Source organism: Leuresthes tenuis, unplaced genomic scaffold (assembly GCF_036924035.1).
Source record: "Leuresthes tenuis unplaced genomic scaffold, fLeuTen1.0.hap1 SCAF_1, whole genome shotgun sequence".
Taxonomy (NCBI): Eukaryota; Metazoa; Chordata; class Actinopteri; order Atheriniformes; family Atherinopsidae; genus Leuresthes; species Leuresthes tenuis.
The window spans coordinates 44054365-44081497 of NW_027325355.1; the positions used below are offsets into that span (position 1 = coordinate 44054365).

The following is a 27133-nucleotide window of genomic DNA, read 5'->3' on the forward strand; positions in this document are numbered from 1 at the left end:
AGTTGCAGAGAATGATCACATCAGAGAAGATGATATGCCCGCTACACATCAGCCTTTCTCTGCAATTATCTGGGTGCATAGAGGAACCGTATGATTCCAGTACCTATATAATGCACATTTGTCAGAGACATTGTTGTTTACGGCCACACAACCCTGAACATGCCCGACCTCGTCTGATCTCGGAAGCCAAGCAGGGTTGGGCCTGGTTTGTACTTGGATGGAAGACCTCTTCGGAATACCAGGTGTTGTAAGCTTTTTCTCTTCTCTCTACCACCTGCATGTCTTTTGTTGCAATGTCTGATCACCCTGTGACACATGAGGAAGTTGGTCATCTTCAGCTTCTGCTGCTTTGTTGGCAGACACAAAGTGATCTGAGAGTCTCAGTTTCAGCTCGAGAGAATAATCACATCAGGGAAGAAGATGTGCCCACTACTTATCAGCCTTTCTCGGCAATTATCTGGTTGCATAGAGGAACCGTATGATTCCAGTACCTATATAATGCACATTTGTCAGAGACATTGTTGCTTACGGCCACACCACCCTGAACATGCCCGACCTCGTCTGATCTCGGAAGCCAAGCAGGGTTGAGCCTGCTTAGTACTTGGATGGGAGACTACTTGGGAATACCAGGTGCTGTAAGCTTCTTCTCTTCTCTCTACCACCTGCATGTCTTTTGTTGCAACGTCTGATCATCCTGTGACACATGAGGAAGTTGGTCATCTTCAGCAGCTGCTGCTTCTTTGTTGTTAGACACGAAGTGATCTGAGAGTCTCAGTTTCAGCTGCAGAGAATGATCACATCAGGGAAGAAGATGTGCCCATAACAAGTGAGCCTTTCTCGGAAATTATCTGGTTACATAGAGGAAGTGTATGATTCCAGTACTTATATAATGCACATTTGTCACAGCTATTGTTGCTTACGGCCGCACCACCCTGAATATGCCCGACCTCGTCTGATCTTGGAAGCCAAGGAGGGTTGGGCCTGGTTAGTACTTGGATGGAAGACCTCTTGGGAATACCAGGTGCTGTAAGCTTTTTCTCTTCTCTCTACCACCTGCATGTCTTTTGTTGCAACGTCTGATCACCCTGTGACACATGAGGAAGTTGGTCATCTTCAGCTTCTGCTGCTTTGTTGGCAGACACGAAGTGATCTGAGAGTCTCAGTTTCAGCTGCAGAGAATGATCACATCAGGGAAGAAGATGTGCCCATAACAAGTGAGCCTTTCTCGGAAATTATCTGGTTACATAGAGGAAGTGTATGATTCCAGTACTTATATAATGCACATTTGTCACAGAAATTGTTCCTTACGGCCACACCACCCTGAATATGCCCGACCTCGTCTGATCTCGGAAGATAAGGAGGGTTGGGCCTGGTTAGTACTTCAATGGGAGACTGCTTGGGAATACCAGGTGCTGTAAGCGTTTTCTCTTCTCTCTACAACCTGCATGTCTTTTGTTGCAACGTCTGATCACCCTGTGACACATGAGGAAGTTGGTCATCTTCAGCTGCTGCTGCTTTGTTGGAAGACACGAAGTGATCTGAGAGTCTCAGTTTCAGCTGAAGAGAATAATCACGTCAGGGAAGAAGATGTGCCCACTACACATCAGCCTTTCTCAGCAATTATCTGGTTACATAGAGGAACCGTATGATTCCTGTACTTATATAATGCACATTTGTCACAGACATTGTTGCTTACGGCCACACCACCCTCAATATGCCTGACCTCGTCTGATCTCGGAAGCCAAGCAGGGTTGGTTCTGGTTAGTACTTGGGTGGGAGACCGCTTGAAAATACCATTTGCTGTAATCTTTTTCTCTTCTCTCTACAACCTGCATGTCTTTTGTTGCAACGTCTGATCACTCTCTGACACATGAGGAAGTTGATCATCTTCAGCTGCTGCTGCTGCTTTGTTGGCAGACATGAAGTGATCTGAGAGTCTCAGTTTCAGCTCCAGAGAATAATCACATCAGGGAAGAAGATGTGCCCACTAAGAGTCAGCCTTTCTCGGCAATTATCTGGTTACATAGAGGAAGTGTATGATTCCAGTACCTATATAATACACATTTGTACCAGATATTGTTGCTTACAGCCACACCACCCTGAATAAGCTCGACCTCGTCTGATCTCGGAAGCCAAGCAGGGTTGGGCCTGGTTAGTTCTTGAATGGGAGACCGCTTGCGAATACCAGGTGCTGTAAGCTTTTTCTCTTCTCTCTACAACCTGCATGTCTTTTGTTGCAATGTCTGATCACCCTGTGACACATGAGGAAGTTGGTCATCTTCAGCTTCTGCTGCTTTGTTGGCAGACACGAAGTGATCTGAGAGTCTCAGTTTCAGCTGAAGAGAATGATCACATCAAGAAGGAAGATGTGCCCACTAAGAGTCAGCCTTTCTCGGCAATTATCTGGTTACATAGAGGAAGTGTATGATTCCAGTACCTATATAATACACATTTGTCACAGAGATTGTCGCTTACGGCCACACCACCCTGAATATAATATGCCCGACCTCGTCTGATCTCGGAAGCCAAGCAGGGTTGTGCCTGGTTAGTACTTGGGTGGGAGACTGCTTGGGAATACCAGGTGCTGTAAGCTTTTTCTCTTCTCTCTACCACCTGCATGTCTTTTGTTGTAACATCTGATCACCCTGTGACACATGAGGAAGTTGGTCATCTTCAGCTGCTGCTGCTTTGTTGGCAGACACAAAGTGATCTGAGAGTCTCAGTTTCAGCTGCAGAGAATAATCACATCAGGGAAGAAGATATGCCCACTACACATCAGCCTTTCTCGGCAATTATCTGGTTACATAGAGGAACTGTATGATTCCAGTACCTATATAATGCACATTTGTCAAAGACTTTGTTGCTTACGGCCACACCACCCTGAACATATCCGACCTTGTCCGATCTCGGAAGCCAAGCACGGTTGGGCCTGGTTAGTACTTGGATGGGAGACTGCTTTGGAATACCAGGTGCTGTAAGCTTTTTCTCTTCTCTCTACCACCTGCATGTCTTTTGTTGTAACATCTGATCACCCTGTGACACATGAGGAAGTTGGTCATCTTCAGCTGCTGCTGCTTTGTTGGCAGACACAAAGTGATCTGAGAGTCTCAGTTTCAGCTGCAGAGAATAATCACATCAGGGAAGAAGATGTGCCCACTACACATCAGCCTTTCTCGGCAATTCTCTGGTTACATAGAGGAACTGTATGATTCCAGTACCTATATAATGCACATTTGTCACAGCTATTGTTGCTTACGGCCGCACCACCCTGAATATGCCCGACCTCGTCTGATCTTGGAAGCCAAGGAGGGTTGGGCCTGGTTAGTACTTGGATGGAAGACCTCTTGGGAATACCAGGTGCTGTAAGCTTTTTCTCTTCTCTCTACCACCTGCATGTCTTTTGTTGCAACGTCTGATCACCCTGTGACACATGAGGAAGTTGGTCATCTTCAGCTTCTGCTGCTTTGTTGGCAGACACGAAGTGATCTGAGAGTCTCAGTTTCAGCTGCAGAGAATGATCACATCAGGGAAGAAGATGTGCCCATAACAAGTGAGCCTTTCTCGGAAATTATCTGGTTACATAGAGGAAGTGTATGATTCCAGTACTTATATAATGCACATTTGTCACAGAAATTGTTCCTTACGGCCACACCACCCTGAATATGCCCGACCTCGTCTGATCTCGGAAGATAAGGAGGGTTGGGCCTGGTTAGTACTTCAATGGGAGACTGCTTGGGAATACCAGATGCTGTAAGCGTTTTCTCTTCTCTCTACAACCTGCATGTCTTTTGTTGCAACGTCTGATCACCCTGTGACACATGAGGAAGTTGGTCATCTTCAGCTGCTGCTGCTTTGTTGGAAGACACGAAGTGATCTGAGAGTCTCAGTTTCAGCTGAAGAGAATAATCACGTCAGGGAAGAAGATGTGCCCACTACACATCAGCCTTTCTCAGCAATTATCTGGTTACATAGAGGAACCGTATGATTCCTGTACTTATATAATGCACATTTGTCACAGACATTGTTGCTTACGGCCACACCACCCTCAATATGCCTGACCTCGTCTGATCTCGGAAGCCAAGCAGGGTTGGTTCTGGTTAGTACTTGGGTGGGAGACCGCTTGAAAATACCATTTGCTGTAAGCTTTTTCTCTTCTCTCTACAACCTGCATGTCTTTTGTTGCAACGTCTGATCACCCTCTGACACATGAGGAAGTTGATCATCTTCAGCTGCTGCTGCTGCTTTGTTGGCAGACATGAAGTGATCTGAGAGTCTCAGTTTCAGCTCCAGAGAATAATCACATCAGGGAAGAAGATGTGCCCACTAAGAGTCAGCCTTTCTCGGCAATTATCTGGTTACATAGAGGAAGTGTATGATTCCAGTACCTATATAATACACATTTGTACCAGATATTGTTGCTTACAGCCACACCACCCTGAATAAGCTCGACCTCGTCTGATCTCGGAAGCCAAGCAGGGTTGGGCCTGGTTAGTTCTTGAATGGGAGACCGCTTGCGAATACCAGGTGCTGTAAGCTTTTTCTCTTCTCTCTACAACCTGCATGTCTTTTGTTGCAATGTCTGATCACCCTGTGACACATGAGGAAGTTGGTCATCTTCAGCTTCTGCTGCTTTGTTGGCAGACACGAAGTGATCTGAGAGTCTCAGTTTCAGCTGAAGAGAATGATCACATCAAGAAGGAAGATGTGCCCACTAAGAGTCAGCCTTTCTCGGCAATTATCTGGTTACATAGAGGAAGTGTATGATTCCAGTACCTATATAATACACATTTGTCACAGAGATTGTCGCTTACGGCCACACCACCCTGAATATAATATGCCCGACCTCGTCTGATCTCGGAAGCCAAGCAGGGTTGTGCCTGGTTAGTACTTGGGTGGGAGACTGCTTGGGAATACCAGGTGCTGTAAGCTTTTTCTCTTCTCTCTACCACCTGCATGTCTTTTGTTGTAACATCTGATCACCCTGTGACACATGAGGAAGTTGGTCATCTTCAGCTGCTGCTGCTTTGTTGGCAGACACAAAGTGATCTGAGAGTCTCAGTTTCAGCTGCAGAGAATAATCACATCAGGGAAGAAGATATGCCCACTACACATCAGCCTTTCTCGGCAATTATCTGGTTACATAGAGGAACTGTATGATTCCAGTACCTATATAATGCACATTTGTCAAAGACTTTGTTGCTTACGGCCACACCACCCTGAACATATCCGACCTTGTCCGATCTCGGAAGCCAAGCACGGTTGGGCCTGGTTAGTACTTGGATGGGAGACTGCTTTGGAATACCAGGTGCTGTAAGCTTTTTCTCTTCTCTCTACCACCTGCATGTCTTTTGTTGTAACATCTGATCACCCTGTGACACATGAGGAAGTTGGTCATCTTCAGCTGCTGCTGCTTTGTTGGCAGACACAAAGTGATCTGAGAGTCTCAGTTTCAGCTGCAGAGAATAATCACATCAGGGAAGAAGATGTGCCCACTACACATCAGCCTTTCTCGGCAATTCTCTGGTTACATAGAGGAACTGTATGATTCCAGTACCTATATAATGCACATTTGTCACAGCTATTGTTGCTTACGGCCGCACCACCCTGAATATGCCCGACCTCGTCTGATCTTGGAAGCCAAGGAGGGTTGGGCCTGGTTAGTACTTGGATGGAAGACCTCTTGGGAATACCAGGTGCTGTAAGCTTTTTCTCTTCTCTCTACCACCTGCATGTCTTTTGTTGCAACGTCTGATCACCCTGTGACACATGAGGAAGTTGGTCATCTTCAGCTTCTGCTGCTTTGTTGGCAGACACGAAGTGATCTGAGAGTCTCAGTTTCAGCTGCAGAGAATGATCACATCAGGGAAGAAGATGTGCCCATAACAAGTGAGCCTTTCTCGGAAATTATCTGGTTACATAGAGGAAGTGTATGATTCCACTACTTATATAATGCACATTTGTCACAGAAATTGTTCCTTACGGCCACACCACCCTGAATATGCCCGACCTCGTCTGATCTCGGAAGATAAGGAGGGTTGGGCCTGGTTAGTACTTCAATGGGAGACTGCTTGGGAATACCAGGTGCTGTAAGCGTTTTCTCTTCTCTCTACAACCTGCATGTCTTTTGTTGCAACGTCTGATCACCCTGTGACACATGAGGAAGTTGGTCATCTTCAGCTGCTGCTGCTTTGTTGGAAGACACGAAGTGATCTGAGAGTCTCAGTTTCAGCTGAAGAGAATAATCACGTCAGGGAAGAAGATGTGCCCACTACACATCAGCCTTTCTCAGCAATTATCTGGTTACATAGAGGAACCGTATGATTCCTGTACTTATATAATGCACATTTGTCACAGACATTGTTGCTTACGGCCACACCACCCTCAATATGCCTGACCTCGTCTGATCTCGGAAGCCAAGCAGGGTTGGTTCTGGTTAGTACTTGGGTGGGAGACCGCTTGAAAATACCATTTGCTGTAAGCTTTTTCTCTTCTCTCTACAACCTGCATGTCTTTTGTTGCAACGTCTGATCACCCTCTGACACATGAGGAAGTTGATCATCTTCAGCTGCTGCTGCTGCTTTGTTGGCAGACATGAAGTGATCTGAGAGTCTCAGTTTCAGCTCCAGAGAATAATCACATCAGGGAAGAAGATGTGCCCACTAAGAGTCAGCCTTTCTCGGCAATTATCTGGTTACATAGAGGAAGTGTATGATTCCAGTACCTATATAATACACATTTGTACCAGATATTGTTGCTTACAGCCACACCACCCTGAATAAGCTCGACCTCGTCTGATCTCGGAAGCCAAGCAGGGTTGGGCCTGGTTAGTTCTTGAATGGGAGACCGCTTGCGAATACCAGGTGCTGTAAGCTTTTTCTCTTCTCTCTACAACCTGCATGTCTTTTGTTGCAATGTCTGATCACCCTGTGACACATGAGGAAGTTGGTCATCTTCAGCTTCTGCTGCTTTGTTGGCAGACACGAAGTGATCTGAGAGTCTCAGTTTCAGCTGAAGAGAATGATCACATCAAGAAGGAAGATGTGCCCACTAAGAGTCAGCCTTTCTCGGCAATTATCTGGTTACATAGAGGAAGTGTATGATTCCAGTACCTATATAATACACATTTGTCACAGAGATTGTCGCTTACCGCCACACCACCCTGAATATAATATGCCCGACCTCGTCTGATCTCGGAAGCCAAGCAGGGTTGTGCCTGGTTAGTACTTGGGTGGGAGACTGCTTGGGAATACCAGGTGCTGTAAGCTTTTTCTCTTCTCTCTACCACCTGCATGTCTTTTGTTGTAACATCTGATCACCCTGTGACACATGAGGAAGTTGGTCATCTTCAGCTGCTGCTGCTTTGTTGGCAGACACAAAGTGATCTGAGAGTCTCAGTTTCAGCTGCAGAGAATAATCACATCAGGGAAGAAGATATGCCCACTACACATCAGCCTTTCTCGGCAATTATCTGGTTACATAGAGGAACTGTATGATTCCAGTACCTATATAATGCACATTTGTCAAAGACTTTGTTGCTTACGGCCACACCACCCTGAACATATCCGACCTTGTCCGATCTCGGAAGCCAAGCACGGTTGGGCCTGGTTAGTACTTGGATGGGAGACTGCTTTGGAATACCAGGTGCTGTAAGCTTTTTCTCTTCTCTCTACCACCTGCATGTCTTTTGTTGTAACATCTGATCACCCTGTGACACATGAGGAAGTTGGTCATCTTCAGCTGCTGCTGCTTTGTTGGCAGACACAAAGTGATCTGAGAGTCTCAGTTTCAGCTGCAGAGAATAATCACATCAGGGAAGAATATATGCCCACTACACATCAGCCTTTCTCGGCAATTCTCTGGTTACATAGAGGAACTGTATGATTCCAGTACCTATATAATGCACATTTGTCAAAGACTTTGTTGCTTACGGCCACACCACCCTGAACATATCCGACCTTGTCCGATCTCGGAAGCCAAGCACGGTTGGGCCTGGTTAGTACTTGGATGGGAGACTGCTTTGGAATACCAGGTGCTGTAAGCTTTTTCTCTTCTCTCGACCACCTGCATGTCTTTTGTTGCAAAGTCTGATCACCCTGTGACACATGAGGAAGTTGGTCATCTTCAGCTGCTGCTGCTTTGTTGGCAGACACGAAGTGATCTGAGAGTCTCAGTTTCAGCTGCAGAGACTTATCACATCAGGGAAGAAGATGTGCCCACTAAGAGTCAGCCTTTCTCTGCAATTATCTGGTTACATAGAGGAACTGTATGATTCCAGTACCTATATAATGCACATTTGTCACAGTTATGGTTGCTTACGGCCACACCACCCTGAATATGCCCGACCTCATCTGATCTCGGAAGCCAAGCAGGTTTGGACCTGGTTAGTACTTGAATGGGAGACAGCTTGGGAATACCAGGTGCTGTAAGCTTTTTCTCTTCTCTCTACCACCTGCATGTCTTTTGTTGAAACGTCTGATCACCCTGTGACACATGAGGAAGTTGGTCATCTTCAGCAGCTGCTGCTGCTTTGTTGGCAGACACGAAGTGATCTGAGAGTCTCAGTTTCAGTTGCAGATAATGATCACATCAGAGAAGATGATGTGCCCACTACAAGTTAGCCTTTCTCGGCAATTATCTGGTTACATAGAGGAACTGTATTATTCCAGTACCTATATAATGCACATTTGTCACAGACATTGTTGCTTACGGCCACACCACCCTGAACATGCCCGACCTCGTCTGATCTTGGAAGCCAAGCAGGGTTGGGCCTTGTTAGTACTTGAATGGGAGACAGCTTGGGAATACCAGGTGCTGTAAGCTTTTTCTCTTCTCTCAACCACCTGCATGTCTTTTGTTGCAACGTCTGATCACCCTGTGACACATGAGGAAGTTGGTCATCTTCAGCTGCTGCTGCTTTGTTGGCAGACACGAAGTGATATGAGAGTCTCAGTTTCAGCTGGAGAGAATAATCACGTCAGGGAAGATGTTTCCACTACTTATCAGCCTTTCTTGGCAAATATCTGGTTGCATAGAGGAACCGTATGATTCCAGTACCTATACAGTTTATATTTGTCACAGACATTGTTGCTTACGGCCACACCACCCTGAATATGCCCGACCTAGTCTGATCTTGGAAGCCATGCAGGGTTGGGCCTGGTTAGTACTTGGATGGGAGACCTCTTGGGAATACCAGGTGCTGTAAGCTTTTTCTCTTCTCTCAACCACCTGCATGTCTTTTGTTGCAACGTCTGATCACCCTGTGACACATGAGGAAGTTGGTCATCTTCAGCTGCTGCTGCTTTGTTGGCAGACACGAAGTGATCTGAGAGTCTCAGTTTCAGCTGAAGAGAATAATCACATCAGGGAAGAAGATGTGCCCACTACAAGTTAGCCTTTCTTGGCAATTATCTGGTTGCATAGAGGAACCGTATGATTCCAGTACCTATATAATGCACATTTGTCACAGACATTGTTACTTTCGGCCACACCACCCTGAATATGCCCGACCTAGTATGATCTCAGAACCCAAGCAGGTTTGGGCCTGGTTAGTACTTGAATGGGAGACCGCTTGGGAATATCAGGTGCTGTAAATTTTTTCTCTTCTCTCTACCACCTGCATGTCTTTTGTTGCAATGTCTGATCATCCTGTGACACATGAGGAAGTTGGTCATCTTCAGCTGCTGCTGCTTTGTTGGCAGACACGAAGTGATCTGAGAGTCTCAGTTTCAGCTGCAGAGAATAATCACATCAGGGAAGAAGATGTGCCCACTACAAGTTAGCCTTTCTTGGCAATTATCTGGTTGCATAGAGGAACCGTATGATTCCAGTACCTATATAATGTACATTTGTCACAGACATTGTTACTTACGGCCACACCACCCTGAATATGCCCGACCTCGTCTGATCTCAGATCCCAAGCAGGGTTGGGCCTTGTTAGTACTTGAATGGGAGACTGCTTGGGAATGCCAGGTGCTGTAAGCTTTTTCTCTTCTCTCTACCACCTGCATGTATTTTGTTGAGAGGTCTGATCGCCCTGTGACACATGAGGAAGTTGGTCATCTTCAGCTGCTGCTGCTTTGTTGGCAGACACGAAGTGATCTGAGAGTCTCATTTTCAGCTGGAGAGAATAATCACGTCAGGGAAGAAGATGTGCCCACTATTTATCAGCCTTTCTCTGCAATTATCTGGTTATATAGAGGAAACGTATGATTCCAGTACCTATACAATTTACATTTGTCACAGACATTGTTGCTTACGGCCACACCACCCTGAATATGCCCGACCTCGTCTGATCTCGGAAGCCAAGCAGGGTTGTGCCTGGTTAGTACTTGGATGGGAGACCGCTTGGGATTATCAGGTGCTGTAAGCTTTTTCTCTTCTCTCAACCACCTGCATGTCTTTTGTTGCAACGTCTGATCACCCTGTGACACATGAGGAAGTTGGTCATCTTCATTTTCTGCTGCTTTGTTGGCAGACACGAAGTGATCTTAGAGTCTCATTTTCAGCTGGAGAAAATTATCACGTCAGGGAAGAAGATGTGCCCACTACAAGTCAGCCTTTCTCGGCAATTATCTGGTTACGTAGAGGAAGTGTATGATTCCAGTACCTATATAATGCACATTTGTCACATATATTGTTGCTTACGGCCACACCACCCTGAATAAGCCAGACTTCGTCTGATCTTGGAAGTCAAGCAGGTTTGGGCCTGGTTAGTACTTGGATGGGAGACCGCTTGGGATTATCAGGTGCTGTAAGCTTTTTCTCTTCTCTCAACCACCTGCATGTCTTTTGTTGCAACGTCTGATCACCCTGTGACACATGAGGAAGTTGGTCATCTTCATTTTCTGCTGCTTTGTTGGCAGACACGAAGTGATCTTAGAGTCTCATTTTCAGCTGGAGAAAATTATCACATCAAGGAAGAAGATGTGCCCACAACAAGTTAGCCTTTCTCTGCAATTATCTGGTTACATAGAGGAACTGTATTATTCCAGTACCTATATAATGCACATTTTTCACAGACATTGTTACTTACGGCCACACCACCCTGAATATGCCCAACCTCGTCTGATCTCAGAACCCAAGCAGGGTTGGGCCTGGTTAGTACTTGAATGGGAGACTGCTTGGGAATACCAGGTGCTGTAAGCTTTTTCTCTTCTCTCTACCACCTGCATGTCTTTTGTTGCAATGTCTGATCGCCCTGTGACACATGAGGAAGTTGGTCATCTTCAGCTGCTGCTGCTTTGTTGGCAGACACGAAGTGATCTGAGAGTCTCAGTTTCAGCTGGAGAGAATAATCACGTCAGGGAAGATGTTTCCACTACTTATCAGCCTTTCTTGGCAAATATCTGGTTGCATAGAGGAACCGTATGATTCCAGTACCTATACAGTTTATATTTGTCACAGACATTGTTGCTTACGGCCACACCACCCTGAATATGCCCGACCTAGTCTGATCTTGGAAGCCATGCAGGGTTGGGCCTGGTTAGTACTTGGATGGGAGACCTCTTGGGAATACCAGGTGCTGTAAGCTTTTTCTCTTCTCTCAACCACCTGCATGTCTTTTGTTGCAACGTCTGATCACCCTGTGACACATGAGGAAGTTGGTCATCTTCAGCTGCTGCTGCTTTGTTGGCAGACACGAAGTGATCTGAGAGTCTCAGTTTCAGCTGAAGAGAATAATCACATCAGGGAAGAAGATGTGCCCACTACAAGTTAGCCTTTCTTGGCAATTATCTGGTTGCATAGAGGAACCGTATGATTCCAGTACCTATATAATGCACATTTGTCACAGACATTGTTACTTTCGGCCACACCACCCTGAATATGCCCGACCTAGTATGATCTCAGAACCCAAGCAGGTTTGGGCCTGGTTAGTACTTGAATGGGAGACCGCTTGGGAATATCAGGTGCTGTAAATTTTTTCTCTTCTCTCTACCACCTGCATGTCTTTTGTTGCAATGTCTGATCATCCTGTGACACATGAGGAAGTTGGTCATCTTCAGCTGCTGCTGCTTTGTTGGCAGACACGAAGTGATCTGAGAGTCTCAGTTTCAGCTGCAGAGAATAATCACATCAGGGAAGAAGATGTGCCCACTACAAGTTAGCCTTTCTTGGCAATTATCTGGTTGCATAGAGGAACCGTATGATTCCAGTACCTATATAATGTACATTTGTCACAGACATTGTTACTTACGGCCACACCACCCTGAATATGCCCGACCTCGTCTGATCTCAGATCCCAAGCAGGGTTGGGCCTTGTTAGTACTTGAATGGGAGACTGCTTGGGAATGCCAGGTGCTGTAAGCTTTTTCTCTTCTCTCTACCACCTGCATGTATTTTGTTGAGAGGTCTGATCGCCCTGTGACACATGAGGAAGTTGGTCATCTTCAGCTGCTGCTGCTTTGTTGGCAGACACGAAGTGATCTGAGAGTCTCATTTTCAGCTGGAGAGAATAATCACGTCAGGGAAGAAGATGTGCCCACTATTTATCAGCCTTTCTCTGCAATTATCTGGTTATATAGAGGAAACGTATGATTCCAGTACCTATACAATTTACATTTGTCACAGACATTGTTGCTTACGGCCACACCACCCTGAATATGCCCGACCTCGTCTGATCTCGGAAGCCAAGCAGGGTTGTGCCTGGTTAGTACTTGGATGGGAGACCGCTTGGGATTATCAGGTGCTGTAAGCTTTTTCTCTTCTCTCAACCACCTGCATGTCTTTTGTTGCAACGTCTGATCACCCTGTGACACATGAGGAAGTTGGTCATCTTCATTTTCTGCTGCTTTGTTGGCAGACACGAAGTGATCTTAGAGTCTCATTTTCAGCTGGAGAAAATTATCACGTCAGGGAACAAGATGTGCCCACTACATATCAGCCTTTCTTGGCAATTATCTGGTTGCATAGAGGAACTGTATGATTCCAGTACCTATATAATGCACATTTGTCACAGACATTGTTACTTACGGCCACACCACCCTGAATATGCCCAACCTCGTCTGATCTCAGAACCCAAGCAGGGTTGGGCCTGGTTAGTACTTGAATGGGAGACTGCTTGGGAATACCAGGTGCTGTAAGCTTTTTCTCTTCTCTCTACCACCTGCATGTCTTTTGTTGCAACGTCTGATCACCCTGTGACACATGAGGAAGGTGGTCATCTTCAGCTGCTGCTGCTTTGTTGGCAGACACGAAGTGATATGAGAGTCTCAGTTTCAGCTGGAGAGAATAATCACGTCAGGGAAGATGTTTCCACTACTTATCAGCCTTTCTTGGCAAATATCTGGTTGCATAGAGGAACCGTATGATTCCAGTACCTATACAGTTTATATTTGTCACAGACATTGTTGCTTACGGCCACACCACCCTGAATATGCCCGACCTCGTCTGATCTTGGAAGCCATGCAGGGTTGGGCCTGGTTAGTACTTGGATGGGAGACCTCTTGGGAATACCAGGTGCTGTAAGCTTTTTCTCTTCTCTCAACCACCTGCATGTCTTTTGTTGCAACGTCTGATCACCCTGTGACACATGAGGAAGTTGGTCATCTTCAGCTGCTGCTGCTTTGTTGGCAGACACGAAGTGATCTGAGAGTCTCAGTTTCAGCTGAAGAGAATAATCACATCAGGGAAGAAGATGTGCCCACTACAAGTTAGCCTTTCTTGGCAATTATCTGGTTGCATAGAGGAACCGTATGATTCCAGTACCTATATAATGCACATTTGTCACAGACATTGTTACTTTCGGCCACACCACCCTGAATATGCCCGACCTAGTATGATCTCAGAACCCAAGCAGGTTTGGGCCTGGTTAGTACTTGAATGGGAGACCGCTTGGGAATATCAGGTGCTGTAAATTTTTTCTCTTCTCTCTACCACCTGCATGTCTTTTGTTGCAATGTCTGATCGCCCTGTGACACATGAGGAAGTTGGTCATCTTCAGCTGCTGCTGCTTTGTTGGCAGACACGAAGTGATCTGAGAGTCTCAGTTTCAGCTGCAGAGAATAATCACATCAGGGAAGAAGATGTGCCCACTACAAGTTAGCCTTTCTTGGCAATTATCTGGTTGCATAGAGGAACCGTATGATTCCAGTACCTATATAATGTACATTTGTCACAGACATTGTTACTTACGGCCACACCACCCTGAATATGCCCGACCTCGTCTGATCTCAGATCCCAAGCAGGGTTGGGCCTTGTTAGTACTTGAATGGGAGACTGCTTGGGAATACCAGGTGCTGTAAATTTTTTCTCTTCTCTCTACCACCTGCATGTCTTTTGTTGCAATGTCTGATCGCCCTGTGACACATGAGGAAGTTGGTGATCTTCAGCTGCTGCTGCTTTGTTGGCAGACACGAAGTGATATGAGAGTCTCAGTTTCAGCTGGAGAGAATAATCACGTCAGGGAAGATGTTTCCACTACTTATCAGCCTTTCTTGGCAATTATCTGGTTGCATAGATGAACCGTATGATTCCAGTACCTATACAGTTTATATTTGTCACAGACATTGTTGCTTACGGCCACACCACCCTGAATATGCCCGACCTCGTCTGATCTTGGAAGCCAAGCAGGGTTGGGCCTGGTTAGTACTTGGATGGAAGACCTCTTGGGAATACCAGGTGCTTTAAGCTTTTTCTCTTCTCTCTACCACCTGCATGTCTTTTGTTGCAACGTCTGATCACCCTGTGACACATGAGGAAGGTGGTCATCTTCAGCTGCTGCTGCTTTGTTGGCAGACACGAAGTGATCTGAGAGTCTCATTTTCAGCTGGAGAAAATTATTACGTCAGGGAACAAGATGTGCCCACTACATATCAGCCTTTCTCGGCAATTATCTTGTTACATAGAGGAACCATATGATTCCATTACCTATATAATGCACATTTGTCACAGAGATTGTTGCTTACGGCCAAGCCACCCTGAATATGTCTGACCTCGTCTGCTCTCAGAAGCCAAGGAGGGTTGGGCCTGGTTAGTACTTGGATGAGAGACCGCTTGGGAATACCAGATGCTGTAAGCTTTTTCTCTTCTCTCTACCACCTGCATGTCTTTTGTTGCAACGTCTGATCACCCTGTGACACATGAGGAAGTTGGTCATCTTCAGCTGCTGCTGCTTTGGTAGCAGACACAAAGTGATCTGAGAGTCTCAGTTTCAGCTGCAGAGAATAATCACGTCAGGGAAGAAGATGTGCCCAGTACACATCAGCCTTTCTCGGAAATTAACTGGTTGCATAGAGGAACCGTATGATTCCAGTACCTATATAATGCACATTTGTCAGAGACATTGTTGCTTACGGCCACACCACCCTGAACATGCCCGACCTCGTCTGATCTCGGAAGCCAAGGAGGGTTGGGCCTGGTTAGTACTTGGATGGAAGACCTCTTGGGAATACCAGGTGCTTTAAGCTTTTTCTCTTCTCTCTACCACCTGCATGTCTTTTGTTGCAACGTCTGATCACCCTGTGACACATGAGGAAGTTGGTCATCTTCAGCAGCTGCTGCTGCTTTGTTGGCAGACACGAAGTGATCTGAGAGTCTCAGTTTCAGCTGCAGAGAATGATCACATCAGGGAAGAAGATGTGCCCATAACAAGTGAGCCTTTCTCGGAAATTATCTGGTTACATAGAGGAAGTGTATGATTCCAGTTCTTATATAATGCACATTTGTCACTGAAATTGTTCCTTACGGCCACACCACCCTGAATATGCCCGACCTCGTCTGATCTCGGAAGCCAAGGAGGGTTGGGCCTGGTTAGTACTTCAATGGGAGACTGCTTGGGAATACCAGGTGCTGTAAGCGTTTTCTCTTCTCTCTACCACCTGCATGTCTTTTGTTGCAACGTCTGATCACCCTGTGACACATGAGGAAGTTGGTCATCTTCAGCTGCTGCTGCTTTGTTGGCAGACACGAAGTGATCTGAGAGTCTCAGTTTCAGCTGCAGAGAATAATCACATCAGGGAAGAAGATGTGCCCACTACAAGTTAGCCTTTCTTGGCAATTATCTGGTTGCATAGAGGAACCGTATGATTCCAGTACCTATATAATGCACATTTGTCACAGACATTGTTACTTACGGCCACACCACCCTGAATATGCCCGACCTCGTCTGATCTCAGAACCCAAGCAGGGTTGGGCCTTGTTAGTACTTGAATGGGAGACTGCTTGGGAATACCAGGTGCTGTAAATTTTTTCTCTTCTCTCTACCACCTGCATGTCTTTTGTTGCAATGTCTGATCGCCCTGTGACACATGAGGAAGTTGATCATCTTCAGCTGCTGCTGCTTTGTTGGCAGACACGAAGTGATATGAGAGTCTCAGTTTCAGCTGGAGAGAATAATCACGTCAGGGAAGATGTTTCCACTACTTATCAGCCTTTCTTGGCAATTATCTGGTTGCATAGAGGAACCGTATGATTCCAGTACCTATACAGTTTATATTTGTCACAGACATTGTTGCTTACGGCCACACCACTCTGAATATGCCCGACCTCTTCTGATCTTGGAAGCCAAGCAGGGTTGGGCCTGGTTAGTACTTGGATGGGAGACAGCTTGGGAATACCAGGTGCTGTAAGCTTTTTCTCTTCTCTCAACCACCTGCATGTCTTTTGTTGCAACGTCTGATCACCCTGTGACACATGAGGAAGTTGGTCATCTTCAGCAGCTGCTGCTGCTTTGTTGGCAGACACGAAGTGATCTTAGAGTCTCATTTTCAGCTGGAGAAAATTATCACGTCAGGGAACAAGATGTGCCCACTACATATCAGCCTTTCTCGGCAATTATCTTGTTACATAGAGGAACCATATGATTCCATTGCCTATATAATGCACATTTGTCACAGAGATTGTTGCTTACGGCCAAACCACCCTGAATATGTCTGACCTCGTCTGCTCTCAGAAGCCAAGGTGGGTTGGGCCTGGTTAGTACTTGGATGGAAGACCTCTTGGGAATACCAGGTGCTTTAAGCTTTTTCTCTTCTCTCTACCACCTGCATGTCTTTTGTTGCAACGTCTGATCACCCTGTGACACATGAGGAAGGTGGTCATCTTCAGCTGCTGCTGCTTTGTTGGCAGACACGAAGTGATCTGAGAGTCTCATTTTCAGCTGGAGAAAATTATCACGTCAGGGAACAAGATGTGCCCACTACATATCAGCCTTTCTCGGCAATTATCTTGTTACATAGAGGAACCATATGATTCCATTGCCTATATAATGCACATTTGTCACAGAGATTGTTGCTTACGGCCAAACCACCCTGAATATGTCTGACCTCGTCTGCTTTCAGAAGCCAAGGAGGGTTGGGCCTGGTTAGTACTTGGATGAGAGACCGCTTGGGAATACCAGATGCTGTAAGCTTTTTCTCTTCTCTCTACCACCTGCATGTCTTTTGTTGCAACGTCTGATCACCCTGTGACACATGAGGAAGTTGGTCATCTTCAGCTAATGCTGCTTTGTTGGCAGACACAAAGTGATCTGAGAGTCTCAGTTTCAGCTGCAGAGAATAATCACGTCAGGGAAGAAGATGTGCCCAGTACACATCAGCCTTTCTCGGAAATTAACTGGTTGCATAGAGGAACCGTATGATTCCAGTACCTATATAATGCACATTTGTCAGAGACATTGTTGCTTACGGCCACACCACCCTGAACATGCCCAACCTCGTCTGATCTCGGAAGCCAAGGAGGGTTGGGCCTGGTTAGTACTTGGATGGAAGACCTCTTGGGAATACCAGGTGCTTTAAGCTTTTTCTCTTCTCTCTACCACCTGCATGTCTTTTGTTGCAACGTCTGATCACCCTGTGACACATGAGGAAGTTGGTCATCTTCAGCAGCTGCTGCTGCTTTGTTGGCAGACACGAAGTGATCTGAGAGTCTCAGTTTCAGCTGCAGAGAATGATCACATCAGGGAAGAAGATGTGCCCATAACAAGTGAGCCTTTCTCGGAAATTATCTGGTTACATAGAGGAAGTGTATGATTCCAGTTCTTATATAATGCACATTTGTCACTGAAATTGTTCCTTACGGCCACACCACCCTGAATATGCCCGACCTCGTCTGATCTCGGAAGCCAAGGAGGGTTGGGCCTGGTTAGTACTTCAATGGGAGACTGCTTGGGAATACCAGGTGCTGTAAGCGTTTTCTCTTCTCTCTACCACCTGCATGTCTTTTGTTGCAACGTCTGATCACCCTGTGACACATGAGGAAGTTGGTCATCTTCAGCTGCTGCTGCTTTGTTGGCAGACACGAAGTGATCTGAGAGTCTCAGTTTCAGCTGCAGAGAATAATCACATCAGGGAAGAAGATGTGCCCACTACAAGTTAGCCTTTCTTGGCAATTATCTGGTTGCATAGAGGAACCGTATGATTCCAGTACCTATATAATGCACATTTGTCACAGACATTGTTACTTACGGCCACACCACCCTGAATATGCCCGACCTCGTCTGATCTCAGAACCCAAGCAGGGTTGGGCCTTGTTAGTACTTGAATGGGAGACTGCTTGGGAATACCAGGTGCTGTAAATTTTTTCTCTTCTCTCTACCACCTGCATGTCTTTTGTTGCAATGTCTGATCGCCCTGTGACACATGAGGAAGTTGATCATCTTCAGCTGCTGCTGCTTTGTTGGCAGACACGAAGTGATATGAGAGTCTCAGTTTCAGCTGGAGAGAATAATCACGTCAGGGAAGATGTTTCCACTACTTATCAGCCTTTCTTGGCAATTATCTGGTTGCATAGAGGAACCGTATGATTCCAGTACCTATACAGTTTATATTTGTCACAGACATTGTTGCTTACGGCCACACCACTCTGAATATGCCCGACCTCTTCTGATCTTGGAAGCCAAGCAGGGTTGGGCCTGGTTAGTACTTGGATGGGAGACAGCTTGGGAATACCAGGTGCTGTAAGCTTTTTCTCTTCTCTCAACCACCTGCATGTCTTTTGTTGCAACGTCTGATCACCCTGTGACACATGAGGAAGTTGGTCATCTTCAGCAGCTGCTGCTGCTTTGTTGGCAGACACGAAGTGATCTTAGAGTCTCATTTTCAGCTGGAGAAAATTATCACGTCAGGGAACAAGATGTGCCCACTACATATCAGCCTTTCTCGGCAATTATCTTGTTACATAGAGGAACCATATGATTCCATTGCCTATATAATGCACATTTGTCACAGAGATTGTTGCTTACGGCCAAACCACCCTGAATATGTCTGACCTCGTCTGCTCTCAGAAGCCAAGGTGGGTTGGGCCTGGTTAGTACTTGGATGGAAGACCTCTTGGGAATACCAGGTGCTTTAAGCTTTTTCTCTTCTCTCTACCACCTGCATGTCTTTTGTTGCAACGTCTGATCACCCTGTGACACATGAGGAAGGTGGTCATCTTCAGCTGCTGCTGCTTTGTTGGCAGACACGAAGTGATCTGAGAGTCTCATTTTCAGCTGGAGAAAATTATCACGTCAGGGAACAAGATGTGCCCACTACATATCAGCCTTTCTCGGCAATTATCTTGTTACATAGAGGAACCATATGATTCCATTGCCTATATAATGCACATTTGTCACAGAGATTGTTGCTTACGGCCAAACCACCCTGAATATGTCTGACCTCGTCTGCTTTCAGAAGCCAAGGAGGGTTGGGCCTGGTTAGTACTTGGATGAGAGACCGCTTGGGAATACCAGATGCTGTAAGATTTTTCTCTTCTCTCTACCACCTGCATGTCTTTTGTTGCAACGTCTGATCACCCTGTGACACATGAGGAAGTTGGTCATCTTCAGCTGCTGCTGCTTTGTTGGCAGACACAAAGTGATCTGAGAGTCTCAGTTTCAGCTGCAGAGAATAATCACGTCAGGGAAGAAGATGTGCCCAGTACACATCAGCCTTTCTCGGAAATTAACTGGTTGCATAGAGGAACCGTATGATTCCAGTACCTATATAATGCACATTTGTCAGAGACATTGTTGCTTACGGCCACACCACCCTGAACATGCCCGACCTCGTCTGATCTCGGAAGCCAAGGAGTGTTGGGCCTGGTTAGTACTTGGATGGAAGACCTCTTGGGAATACCAGGTGCTTTAAGCTTTTTCTCTTCTCTCTACCACCTGCATGTCTTTTGTTGCAACGTCTGATCACCCTATGACACATGAGGAAGTTGGTCATCTTCAGCAGCTGCTGCTGCTTTGTTGGCAGACACGAAGTGATCTGAGAGTCTCAGTTTCATCTGCAGAGAATGATCACATCAGGGAAGAAGATGTGCCCATAACAAGTGAGCCTTTCTCGGAAATTATCTGGTTACATAGAGGAAGTGTATGATTCCAGTACTTATATAATGCACATTTGTCACAGAAATTGTTCCTTACGGCCACACCACCCTGAATATGCCCGACCTCGTCTGATCTCGGAAGCCAAGGAGGGTTGGGCCTGGTTAGTACTTCAATGCGAGACTGCTTGGGAATACCAGGTGCTGTAAGCGTTTTCTCTTCTCTCTACAACCTGCATGTCTTTTGTTGCAACGTCTGATCACCCTGTGACACATGAGGAAGTTGGTCATCTTCAGCTGCTGCTGCTTTGTTTGAAGACACGAAGTGATCTGAGAGTCTCAGTTTCAGCTGAAGAGAATAATCACGTCAGGGAAGAAGATGTGCCCACTACACATCAGCCTTTCTCAGCAATTATCTGGTTACATAGACGAACCGTATGATTCCTGTACTTATATAATGCACATTTGTCACAGACATTGTTGCTTACGGCCACACCACCCTCAATATGCCTGACCTCGTCTGATCTCGGAAGCCAAGCAGGGTTGGGCCTGGTTAGTACCTGGGTGGGAGACCGCTTGAAAATACCATTTGCTGTAAGCTTTTTCTCTTCTCTCTACAACCTGCATGTCTTTTGTTGCAACGTCTGATCACCCTGTGACACATGAGGAAGTTGGTCATCTTCAGCTGCTGCTGCTGCTTTGTTGGCAGACATGAAGTGATCTGAGAGTCTCAGTTTCAGCTCCAGAGAATAATCACATCAAGGTGGAAGATGTGCCCACTAAGAGTCAGCCTTTCTCGGCAATTATCTGGTTACATAGAGGAAGTGTATGATTCCAGTACCTATATAATACACATTTGTACCAGATATTGTTGCTTACCGCCACACCACCCTGAATAAGCTCGACCTCGTCTGATCTCGGAAGCCAAGCAGGGTTGGGCCTGGTTAGTTCTTGAATGGGAGACCGCTTGCGAATACCAGGTGCTGTAAGCTTTTTCTCTTCTCTCTACCACCTGCATGTCTTTTGTTGCAACGTCTGATCACCCTGTGACACATGAGGAAGTTGGTCATCTTCAGCTTCTGCTGCTTTGTTGGCAGACACGAAGTGATCTGAGAGTCTCAGTTTCAGCTGAAGAGAATGATCACATCAAGAAGGAAGATGTGCCCACTAAGAGTCAGCCTTTCTCGGCAATTATCTGGTTACATAGAGGAAGTGTATGATTCCAGTACCTATATAATGCACATTTGTCAGAGACATTGTTGCTTACGGCCACACCACCCTGAACATGCCCGACCTCGTCTGATCTCGGAAGCCAAGGAGGGTTGGGCCTGGTTAGTACTTGGATGGAAGACCTCTTGGGAATACCAGGTGCTTTAAGCTTTTTCTCTTCTCTCTACCACCTGCATGTCTTTTGTTGCAACGTCTGATCACCCTGTGACACATGAGGAAGGTGGTCATCTTCAGCTGCTGCTGCTTTGTTGGCAGACACGAAGTGATCTGAGAGTCTCATTTTCAGCTGGAGAAAATTATCACGTCAGGGAACAAGATGTGCCCACTACATATCAGCCTTTCTCGGCAATTATCTTGTTACAGAGGAACCATATGATTCCATTGCCTATATAATGCACATTTGTCACAGAGATTGTTGCTTACGGCCAAACCACCCTGAATATGTCTGACCTCGTCTGCTCTCAGAAGCCAAGGAGGGTTGGGCCTGGTTAGTACTTGGATGAGAGACCGCTTGGGAATACCAGATGCTGTAAGCTTTTTCTCTTCTCTCTACCACCTGCATGTCTTTTGTTGCAACGTCTGATCACCCTGTGACACATGAGGAAGTTGGTCATCTTCAGCTGCTGCTGCTTTGTTGGCAGACACAAAGTGATCTGAGAGTCTCAGTTTCAGCTGCAGAGAATAATCACGTCAGGGAAGAAGATGTGCCCAGTACACATCAGCCTTTCTCGGAAATTAACTGGTTGCATAGAGGAACCGTATGATTCCAGTACCTATATAATGCACATTTGTCAGAGACATTGTTGCTTACGGCCACACCACCCTGAATATGCCCGACCTCGTCTGATCTCAGAACCCAAGCAGGGTTGGGCCTTGTTAGTACTTGAATGGGAGACTGCTTGGGAATACCAGGTGCTGTAAATTTTTTCTCTTCTCTCTACCACCTGCATGTCTTTTGTTGCAATGTCTGATCGCCCTGTGACACATGAGGAAGTTGATCATCTTCAGCTGCTGCTGCTTTGTTGGCAGACACGAAGTGATATGAGAGTCTCAGTTTCAGCTGGAGAGAATAATCACGTCAGGGAAGATGTTTCCACTACTTATCAGCCTTTCTTGGCAATTATCTGGTTGCATAGAGGAACCGTATGATTCCAGTACCTATACAGTTTATATTTGTCACAGACATTGTTGCTTACGGCCACACCACTCTGAATATGCCCGACCTCTTCTGATCTTGGAAGCCAAGCAGGGTTGGGCCTGGTTAGTACTTGGATGGGAGACAGCTTGGGAATACCAGGTGCTGTAAGCTTTTTCTCTTCTCTCAACCACCTGCATGTCTTTTGTTGCAACGTCTGATCACCCTGTGACACATGAGGAAGTTGGTCATCTTCAGCAGCTGCTGCTGCTTTGTTGGCAGACACGAAGTGATCTTAGAGTCTCATTTTCAGCTGGAGAAAATTATCACGTCAGGGAAGAAGATGTGCCCACTACATATCAGCCTTTCTCGGCAATTATCTTGTTACATAGAGGAACCATATGATTCCATTGCCTATATAATGCACATTTGTCACAGAGATTGTTGCTTACGGCCAAACCACCCTGAATATGTCTGACCTCGTCTGCTCTCAGAAGCCAAGGTGGGTTGGGCCTGGTTAGTACTTGGATGGAAGACCTCTTGGGAATACCAGGTGCTTTAAGCTTTTTCTCTTCTCTCTACCACCTGCATGTCTTTTGTTGCAACGTCTGATCACCCTGTGACACATGAGGAAGGTGGTCATCTTCAGCTGCTGCTGCTTTGTTGGCAGACACGAAGTGATCTGAGAGTCTCATTTTCAGCTGGAGAAAATTATCACGTCAGGGAACAAGATGTGCCCACTACATATCAGCCTTTCTCGGCAATTATCTTGTTACATAGAGGAACCATATGATTCCATTGCCTATATAATGCACATTTGTCACAGAGATTGTTGCTTACGGCCAAACCACCCTGAATATGTCTGACCTCGTCTGCTTTCAGAAGCCAAGGAGGGTTGGGCCTGATTAGTACTTGGATGAGAGACCGCTTGGGAATACCAGATGCTGTAAGCTTTTTCTCTTCTCTCTACCACCTGCATGTCTTTTGTTGCAACGTCTGATCACCCTGTGACACATGAGGAAGTTGGTCATCTTCAGCTGCTGCTGCTTTGTTGGCAGACACAAAGTGATCTGAGAGTCTCAGTTTCAGCTGCGGAGAATAATCACGTCAGGGAAGAAGATGTGCCCAGTACACATCAGCCTTTCTCGGAAATTAACTGGTTGCATAGAGGAACCGTATGATTCCAGTACCTATATAATGCACATTTGTCAGAGACATTGTTGCTTACGGCCACACCACCCTGAACATGCCCGACCTCGTCTGATCTCGGAAGCCAAGGAGTGTTGGGCCTGGTTAGTACTTGGATGGAAGACCTCTTGGGAATACCAGGTGCTTTAAGCTTTTTCTCTTCTCTCTACCACCTGCATGTCTTTTGTTGCAACGTCTGATCACCCTATGACACATGAGGAAGTTGGTCATCTTCAGCAGCTGCTGCTGCTTTGTTGGCAGACACGAAGTGATCTGAGAGTCTCAGTTTCATCTGCAGAGAATGATCACATCAGGGAAGAAGATGTGCCCATAACAAGTGAGCCTTTCTCGGAAATTATCTGGTTACATAGAGGAAGTGTATGATTCCAGTACTTATATAATGCACATTTGTCACAGAAATTGTTCCTTACGGCCACACCACCCTGAATATGCCCGACCTCGTCTGATCTCGGAAGCCAAGGAGGGTTGGGCCTGGTTAGTACTTCAATGCGAGACTGCTTGGGAATACCAGGTGCTGTAAGCGTTTTCTCTTCTCTCTACAACCTGCATGTCTTTTGTTGCAACGTCTGATCACCCTGTGACACATGAGGAAGTTGGTCATCTTCAGCTGCTGCTGCTTTGTTTGAAGACACGAAGTGATCTGAGAGTCTCAGTTTCAGCTGAAGAGAATAATCACGTCAGGGAAGAAGATGTGCCCACTACACATCAGCCTTTCTCAGCAATTATCTGGTTACATAGACGAACCGTATGATTCCTGTACTTATATAATGCACATTTGTCACAGACATTGTTGCTTACGGCCACACCACCCTCAATATGCCTGACCTCGTCTGATCTCGGAAGCCAAGCAGGGTTGGGCCTGGTTAGTACCTGGGTGGGAGACCGCTTGAAAATACCATTTGCTGTAAGCTTTTTCTCTTCTCTCTACAACCTGCATGTCTTTTGTTGCAACGTCTGATCACCCTGTGACACATGAGGAAGTTGGTCATCTTCAGCTGCTGCTGCTGCTTTGTTGGCAGACATGAAGTGATCTGAGAGTCTCAGTTTCAGCTCCAGAGAATAATCACATCAAGGTGGAAGATGTGCCCACTAAGAGTCAGCCTTTCTCGGCAATTATCTGGTTACATAGAGGAAGTGTATGATTCCAGTACCTATATAATACACATTTGTACCAGATATTGTTGCTTACCGCCACACCACCCTGAATAAGCTCGACCTCGTCTGATCTCGGAAGCCAAGCAGGGTTGGGCCTGGTTAGTTCTTGAATGGGAGACCGCTTGCGAATACCAGGTGCTGTAAGCTTTTTCTCTTCTCTCTACCACCTGCATGTCTTTTGTTGCAACGTCTGATCACCCTGTGACACATGAGGAAGTTGGTCATCTTCAGCTTCTGCTGCTTTGTTGGCAGACACGAAGTGATCTGAGAGTCTCAGTTTCAGCTGAAGAGAATGATCACATCAAGAAGGAAGATGTGCCCACTAAGAGTCAGCCTTTCTCGGCAATTATCTGGTTACATAGAGGAAGTGTATGATTCCAGTACCTATATAATGCACATTTGTCAGAGACATTGTTGCTTACGGCCACACCACCCTGAACATGCCCGACCTCGTCTGATCTCGGAAGCCAAGGAGGGTTGGGCCTGGTTAGTACTTGGATGGAAGACCTCTTGGGAATACCAGGTGCTTTAAGCTTTTTCTCTTCTCTCTACCACCTGCATGTCTTTTGTTGCAACGTCTGATCACCCTGTGACACATGAGGAAGGTGGTCATCTTCAGCTGCTGCTGCTTTGTTGGCAGACACGAAGTGATCTGAGAGTCTCATTTTCAGCTGGAGAAAATTATCACGTCAGGGAACAAGATGTGCCCACTACATATCAGCCTTTCTCGGCAATTATCTTGTTACAGAGGAACCATATGATTCCATTGCCTATATAATGCACATTTGTCACAGAGATTGTTGCTTACGGCCAAACCACCCTGAATATGTCTGACCTCGTCTGCTCTCAGAAGCCAAGGAGGGTTGGGCCTGGTTAGTACTTGGATGAGAGACCGCTTGGGAATACCAGATGCTGTAAGCTTTTTCTCTTCTCTCTACCACCTGCATGTCTTTTGTTGCAACGTCTGATCACCCTGTGACACATGAGGAAGTTGGTCATCTTCAGCTGCTGCTGCTTTGTTGGCAGACACAAAGTGATCTGAGAGTCTCAGTTTCAGCTGCAGAGAATAATCACGTCAGGGAAGAAGATGTGCCCAGTACACATCAGCCTTTCTCGGAAATTAACTGGTTGCATAGAGGAACCGTATGATTCCAGTACCTATATAATGCACATTTGTCAGAGACATTGTTGCTTACGGCCACACCACCCTGAACATGCCCGACCTCGTCTGATCTCGGAAGCCAAGGAGGGTTGGGCCTGGTTAGTACTTGGATGGAAGACCTCTTGGGAATACCAGGTGCTTTAAGCTTTTTCTCTTCTCTCTACCACCTGCATGTCTTTTGTTGCAACGTCTGATCACCCTATGACACATGAGGAAGTTGGTCATCTTCAGCAGCTGCTGCTGCTTTGTTGGCAGACACGAAGTGATCTGAGAGTCTCAGTTTCAGCTGAAGAGAATGATCACATCAAGAAGGAAGATGTGCCCACTAAGAGTCAGCCTTTCTTGGAAATTATCTGGTTACATAGAGGAAGTGTATGATTCCAGTACTTATATAATGCACATTTGTCACAGAAATTGTTCCTTACGGCCACACCACCCTGAATATGCCCGACCTCGTCTGATCTCGGAAGCCAAGGAGGGTTGGGCCTGGTTAGTACTTCAATGGGAGACTGCTTGGGAATACCAGGTGCTGTAAGCGTTTTCTCTTCTCTCTACAACCTGCATGTCTTTTGTTGCAACGTCTGATCACCCTGTGACACATGAGGAAGTTGGTCATCTTCAGCTGCTGCTGCTTTGTTTGAAGACACGAAGTGATCTGAGAGTCTCAGTTTCAGCTGAAGAGAATAATCACGTCAGGGAAGAAGATGTGCCCACTACACATCAGCCTTTCTCAGCAATTATCTGGTTACATAGAGGAACCGTATGATTCCTGTACTTATATAATGCACATTTGTCACTGACATTGTTGCTTACGGCCACACCACCCTCAATATGCCTGACCTCGTCTGATCTCGGAAGCCAAGCAGGGTTGGGCCTGGTTAGTACTTGGGTGGGAGACCGCTTGAAAATACCATTTGCTGTAAGCTTTTTCTCTTCTCTCTACAACCTGCATGTCTTTTGTTGCAACGTCTGATCACCCTGTGACACATGAGGAAGTT

General features: G+C 46.2%; 1 non-coding gene and 69 pseudogenes across 1 annotated transcript; all 70 read left to right on the forward strand.

The window, feature by feature from the left end:
• Nucleotides 1–135: 135 nt before the first annotated feature.
• Nucleotides 136–254, forward strand: LOC140285102 (5S ribosomal RNA; annotated as a pseudogene).
• Nucleotides 255–523: 269 nt separating this feature from the next.
• On the forward strand, nt 524–642 carry LOC140296897 (5S ribosomal RNA; annotated as a pseudogene).
• Nucleotides 643–914: 272 nt separating this feature from the next.
• LOC140311785 (5S ribosomal RNA) lies at nt 915–1033 on the forward strand (annotated as a pseudogene).
• A 269-nt stretch (nt 1034–1302) lies between these two features.
• LOC140319369 (5S ribosomal RNA) lies at nt 1303–1421 on the forward strand (annotated as a pseudogene).
• A 269-nt stretch (nt 1422–1690) lies between these two features.
• LOC140296439 (5S ribosomal RNA) lies at nt 1691–1809 on the forward strand (annotated as a pseudogene).
• Nucleotides 1810–2081: 272 nt separating this feature from the next.
• Nucleotides 2082–2200, forward strand: LOC140308255 (5S ribosomal RNA; annotated as a pseudogene).
• A 269-nt stretch (nt 2201–2469) lies between these two features.
• Nucleotides 2470–2593, forward strand: LOC140268569 (5S ribosomal RNA; annotated as a pseudogene).
• A 269-nt stretch (nt 2594–2862) lies between these two features.
• LOC140318959 (5S ribosomal RNA) lies at nt 2863–2981 on the forward strand (annotated as a pseudogene).
• Nucleotides 2982–3250: 269 nt separating this feature from the next.
• LOC140311787 (5S ribosomal RNA) lies at nt 3251–3369 on the forward strand (annotated as a pseudogene).
• A 269-nt stretch (nt 3370–3638) lies between these two features.
• On the forward strand, nt 3639–3757 carry LOC140291065 (5S ribosomal RNA; annotated as a pseudogene).
• Nucleotides 3758–4026: 269 nt separating this feature from the next.
• On the forward strand, nt 4027–4145 carry LOC140295437 (5S ribosomal RNA; annotated as a pseudogene).
• Nucleotides 4146–4417: 272 nt separating this feature from the next.
• LOC140308266 (5S ribosomal RNA) lies at nt 4418–4536 on the forward strand (annotated as a pseudogene).
• Nucleotides 4537–4805: 269 nt separating this feature from the next.
• On the forward strand, nt 4806–4929 carry LOC140268574 (5S ribosomal RNA; annotated as a pseudogene).
• Nucleotides 4930–5198: 269 nt separating this feature from the next.
• Nucleotides 5199–5317, forward strand: LOC140318970 (5S ribosomal RNA; annotated as a pseudogene).
• Nucleotides 5318–5586: 269 nt separating this feature from the next.
• Nucleotides 5587–5705, forward strand: LOC140311790 (5S ribosomal RNA; annotated as a pseudogene).
• Nucleotides 5706–5974: 269 nt separating this feature from the next.
• Nucleotides 5975–6093, forward strand: LOC140319376 (5S ribosomal RNA; annotated as a pseudogene).
• Nucleotides 6094–6362: 269 nt separating this feature from the next.
• LOC140295438 (5S ribosomal RNA) lies at nt 6363–6481 on the forward strand (annotated as a pseudogene).
• Nucleotides 6482–6753: 272 nt separating this feature from the next.
• Nucleotides 6754–6872, forward strand: LOC140308277 (5S ribosomal RNA; annotated as a pseudogene).
• A 269-nt stretch (nt 6873–7141) lies between these two features.
• Nucleotides 7142–7265, forward strand: LOC140291064 (5S ribosomal RNA; annotated as a pseudogene).
• Nucleotides 7266–7534: 269 nt separating this feature from the next.
• Nucleotides 7535–7653, forward strand: LOC140318981 (5S ribosomal RNA; annotated as a pseudogene).
• Nucleotides 7654–7922: 269 nt separating this feature from the next.
• Nucleotides 7923–8041, forward strand: LOC140318998 (5S ribosomal RNA; annotated as a pseudogene).
• Nucleotides 8042–8310: 269 nt separating this feature from the next.
• LOC140313066 (5S ribosomal RNA) lies at nt 8311–8429 on the forward strand (annotated as a pseudogene).
• A 272-nt stretch (nt 8430–8701) lies between these two features.
• Nucleotides 8702–8820, forward strand: LOC140284554 (5S ribosomal RNA; annotated as a pseudogene).
• Nucleotides 8821–9086: 266 nt separating this feature from the next.
• LOC140304289 (5S ribosomal RNA) lies at nt 9087–9205 on the forward strand (annotated as a pseudogene).
• A 269-nt stretch (nt 9206–9474) lies between these two features.
• LOC140296811 (5S ribosomal RNA) lies at nt 9475–9593 on the forward strand (annotated as a pseudogene).
• Nucleotides 9594–9862: 269 nt separating this feature from the next.
• On the forward strand, nt 9863–9981 carry LOC140295780 (5S ribosomal RNA; annotated as a pseudogene).
• Nucleotides 9982–10250: 269 nt separating this feature from the next.
• On the forward strand, nt 10251–10369 carry LOC140304815 (5S ribosomal RNA; annotated as a pseudogene).
• A 269-nt stretch (nt 10370–10638) lies between these two features.
• Nucleotides 10639–10757, forward strand: LOC140293975 (5S ribosomal RNA; annotated as a pseudogene).
• Nucleotides 10758–11026: 269 nt separating this feature from the next.
• Nucleotides 11027–11145, forward strand: LOC140291369 (5S ribosomal RNA; annotated as a pseudogene).
• A 266-nt stretch (nt 11146–11411) lies between these two features.
• LOC140304300 (5S ribosomal RNA) lies at nt 11412–11530 on the forward strand (annotated as a pseudogene).
• Nucleotides 11531–11799: 269 nt separating this feature from the next.
• Nucleotides 11800–11918, forward strand: LOC140296812 (5S ribosomal RNA; annotated as a pseudogene).
• Nucleotides 11919–12187: 269 nt separating this feature from the next.
• On the forward strand, nt 12188–12306 carry LOC140295781 (5S ribosomal RNA; annotated as a pseudogene).
• Nucleotides 12307–12575: 269 nt separating this feature from the next.
• Nucleotides 12576–12694, forward strand: LOC140304821 (5S ribosomal RNA; annotated as a pseudogene).
• Nucleotides 12695–12963: 269 nt separating this feature from the next.
• LOC140291370 (5S ribosomal RNA) lies at nt 12964–13082 on the forward strand (annotated as a pseudogene).
• A 266-nt stretch (nt 13083–13348) lies between these two features.
• On the forward strand, nt 13349–13467 carry LOC140298330 (5S ribosomal RNA). Its single transcript, XR_011913988.1, has one exon. It is a non-coding gene; the product is annotated as a 5S ribosomal RNA (ribosomal RNA).
• Nucleotides 13468–13736: 269 nt separating this feature from the next.
• On the forward strand, nt 13737–13855 carry LOC140296813 (5S ribosomal RNA; annotated as a pseudogene).
• Nucleotides 13856–14124: 269 nt separating this feature from the next.
• On the forward strand, nt 14125–14243 carry LOC140295188 (5S ribosomal RNA; annotated as a pseudogene).
• Nucleotides 14244–14509: 266 nt separating this feature from the next.
• LOC140300740 (5S ribosomal RNA) lies at nt 14510–14628 on the forward strand (annotated as a pseudogene).
• Nucleotides 14629–14897: 269 nt separating this feature from the next.
• Nucleotides 14898–15016, forward strand: LOC140294083 (5S ribosomal RNA; annotated as a pseudogene).
• Nucleotides 15017–15285: 269 nt separating this feature from the next.
• On the forward strand, nt 15286–15404 carry LOC140307146 (5S ribosomal RNA; annotated as a pseudogene).
• A 272-nt stretch (nt 15405–15676) lies between these two features.
• On the forward strand, nt 15677–15795 carry LOC140277432 (5S ribosomal RNA; annotated as a pseudogene).
• A 269-nt stretch (nt 15796–16064) lies between these two features.
• Nucleotides 16065–16183, forward strand: LOC140292439 (5S ribosomal RNA; annotated as a pseudogene).
• A 266-nt stretch (nt 16184–16449) lies between these two features.
• On the forward strand, nt 16450–16568 carry LOC140310125 (5S ribosomal RNA; annotated as a pseudogene).
• Nucleotides 16569–16840: 272 nt separating this feature from the next.
• On the forward strand, nt 16841–16959 carry LOC140292041 (5S ribosomal RNA; annotated as a pseudogene).
• Nucleotides 16960–17228: 269 nt separating this feature from the next.
• Nucleotides 17229–17347, forward strand: LOC140294633 (5S ribosomal RNA; annotated as a pseudogene).
• A 269-nt stretch (nt 17348–17616) lies between these two features.
• On the forward strand, nt 17617–17735 carry LOC140288856 (5S ribosomal RNA; annotated as a pseudogene).
• Nucleotides 17736–18007: 272 nt separating this feature from the next.
• Nucleotides 18008–18126, forward strand: LOC140277436 (5S ribosomal RNA; annotated as a pseudogene).
• Nucleotides 18127–18395: 269 nt separating this feature from the next.
• Nucleotides 18396–18514, forward strand: LOC140292441 (5S ribosomal RNA; annotated as a pseudogene).
• Nucleotides 18515–18780: 266 nt separating this feature from the next.
• LOC140310130 (5S ribosomal RNA) lies at nt 18781–18899 on the forward strand (annotated as a pseudogene).
• A 272-nt stretch (nt 18900–19171) lies between these two features.
• On the forward strand, nt 19172–19290 carry LOC140292042 (5S ribosomal RNA; annotated as a pseudogene).
• A 269-nt stretch (nt 19291–19559) lies between these two features.
• LOC140296436 (5S ribosomal RNA) lies at nt 19560–19678 on the forward strand (annotated as a pseudogene).
• A 269-nt stretch (nt 19679–19947) lies between these two features.
• On the forward strand, nt 19948–20066 carry LOC140284105 (5S ribosomal RNA; annotated as a pseudogene).
• A 272-nt stretch (nt 20067–20338) lies between these two features.
• On the forward strand, nt 20339–20457 carry LOC140293604 (5S ribosomal RNA; annotated as a pseudogene).
• Nucleotides 20458–20726: 269 nt separating this feature from the next.
• On the forward strand, nt 20727–20845 carry LOC140295540 (5S ribosomal RNA; annotated as a pseudogene).
• A 272-nt stretch (nt 20846–21117) lies between these two features.
• LOC140286596 (5S ribosomal RNA) lies at nt 21118–21236 on the forward strand (annotated as a pseudogene).
• A 269-nt stretch (nt 21237–21505) lies between these two features.
• Nucleotides 21506–21624, forward strand: LOC140307152 (5S ribosomal RNA; annotated as a pseudogene).
• A 267-nt stretch (nt 21625–21891) lies between these two features.
• On the forward strand, nt 21892–22010 carry LOC140291526 (5S ribosomal RNA; annotated as a pseudogene).
• A 269-nt stretch (nt 22011–22279) lies between these two features.
• On the forward strand, nt 22280–22398 carry LOC140294133 (5S ribosomal RNA; annotated as a pseudogene).
• Nucleotides 22399–22664: 266 nt separating this feature from the next.
• Nucleotides 22665–22783, forward strand: LOC140310135 (5S ribosomal RNA; annotated as a pseudogene).
• Nucleotides 22784–23055: 272 nt separating this feature from the next.
• On the forward strand, nt 23056–23174 carry LOC140292043 (5S ribosomal RNA; annotated as a pseudogene).
• A 269-nt stretch (nt 23175–23443) lies between these two features.
• LOC140295178 (5S ribosomal RNA) lies at nt 23444–23562 on the forward strand (annotated as a pseudogene).
• A 269-nt stretch (nt 23563–23831) lies between these two features.
• On the forward strand, nt 23832–23950 carry LOC140284116 (5S ribosomal RNA; annotated as a pseudogene).
• A 272-nt stretch (nt 23951–24222) lies between these two features.
• LOC140293605 (5S ribosomal RNA) lies at nt 24223–24341 on the forward strand (annotated as a pseudogene).
• A 269-nt stretch (nt 24342–24610) lies between these two features.
• Nucleotides 24611–24729, forward strand: LOC140295541 (5S ribosomal RNA; annotated as a pseudogene).
• A 272-nt stretch (nt 24730–25001) lies between these two features.
• Nucleotides 25002–25120, forward strand: LOC140286607 (5S ribosomal RNA; annotated as a pseudogene).
• A 269-nt stretch (nt 25121–25389) lies between these two features.
• Nucleotides 25390–25508, forward strand: LOC140307158 (5S ribosomal RNA; annotated as a pseudogene).
• A 267-nt stretch (nt 25509–25775) lies between these two features.
• On the forward strand, nt 25776–25894 carry LOC140291527 (5S ribosomal RNA; annotated as a pseudogene).
• A 269-nt stretch (nt 25895–26163) lies between these two features.
• LOC140307165 (5S ribosomal RNA) lies at nt 26164–26282 on the forward strand (annotated as a pseudogene).
• A 272-nt stretch (nt 26283–26554) lies between these two features.
• LOC140277440 (5S ribosomal RNA) lies at nt 26555–26673 on the forward strand (annotated as a pseudogene).
• A 269-nt stretch (nt 26674–26942) lies between these two features.
• On the forward strand, nt 26943–27061 carry LOC140293317 (5S ribosomal RNA; annotated as a pseudogene).
• The last annotated feature ends 72 nt before the right edge of the window (nt 27062–27133 follow it).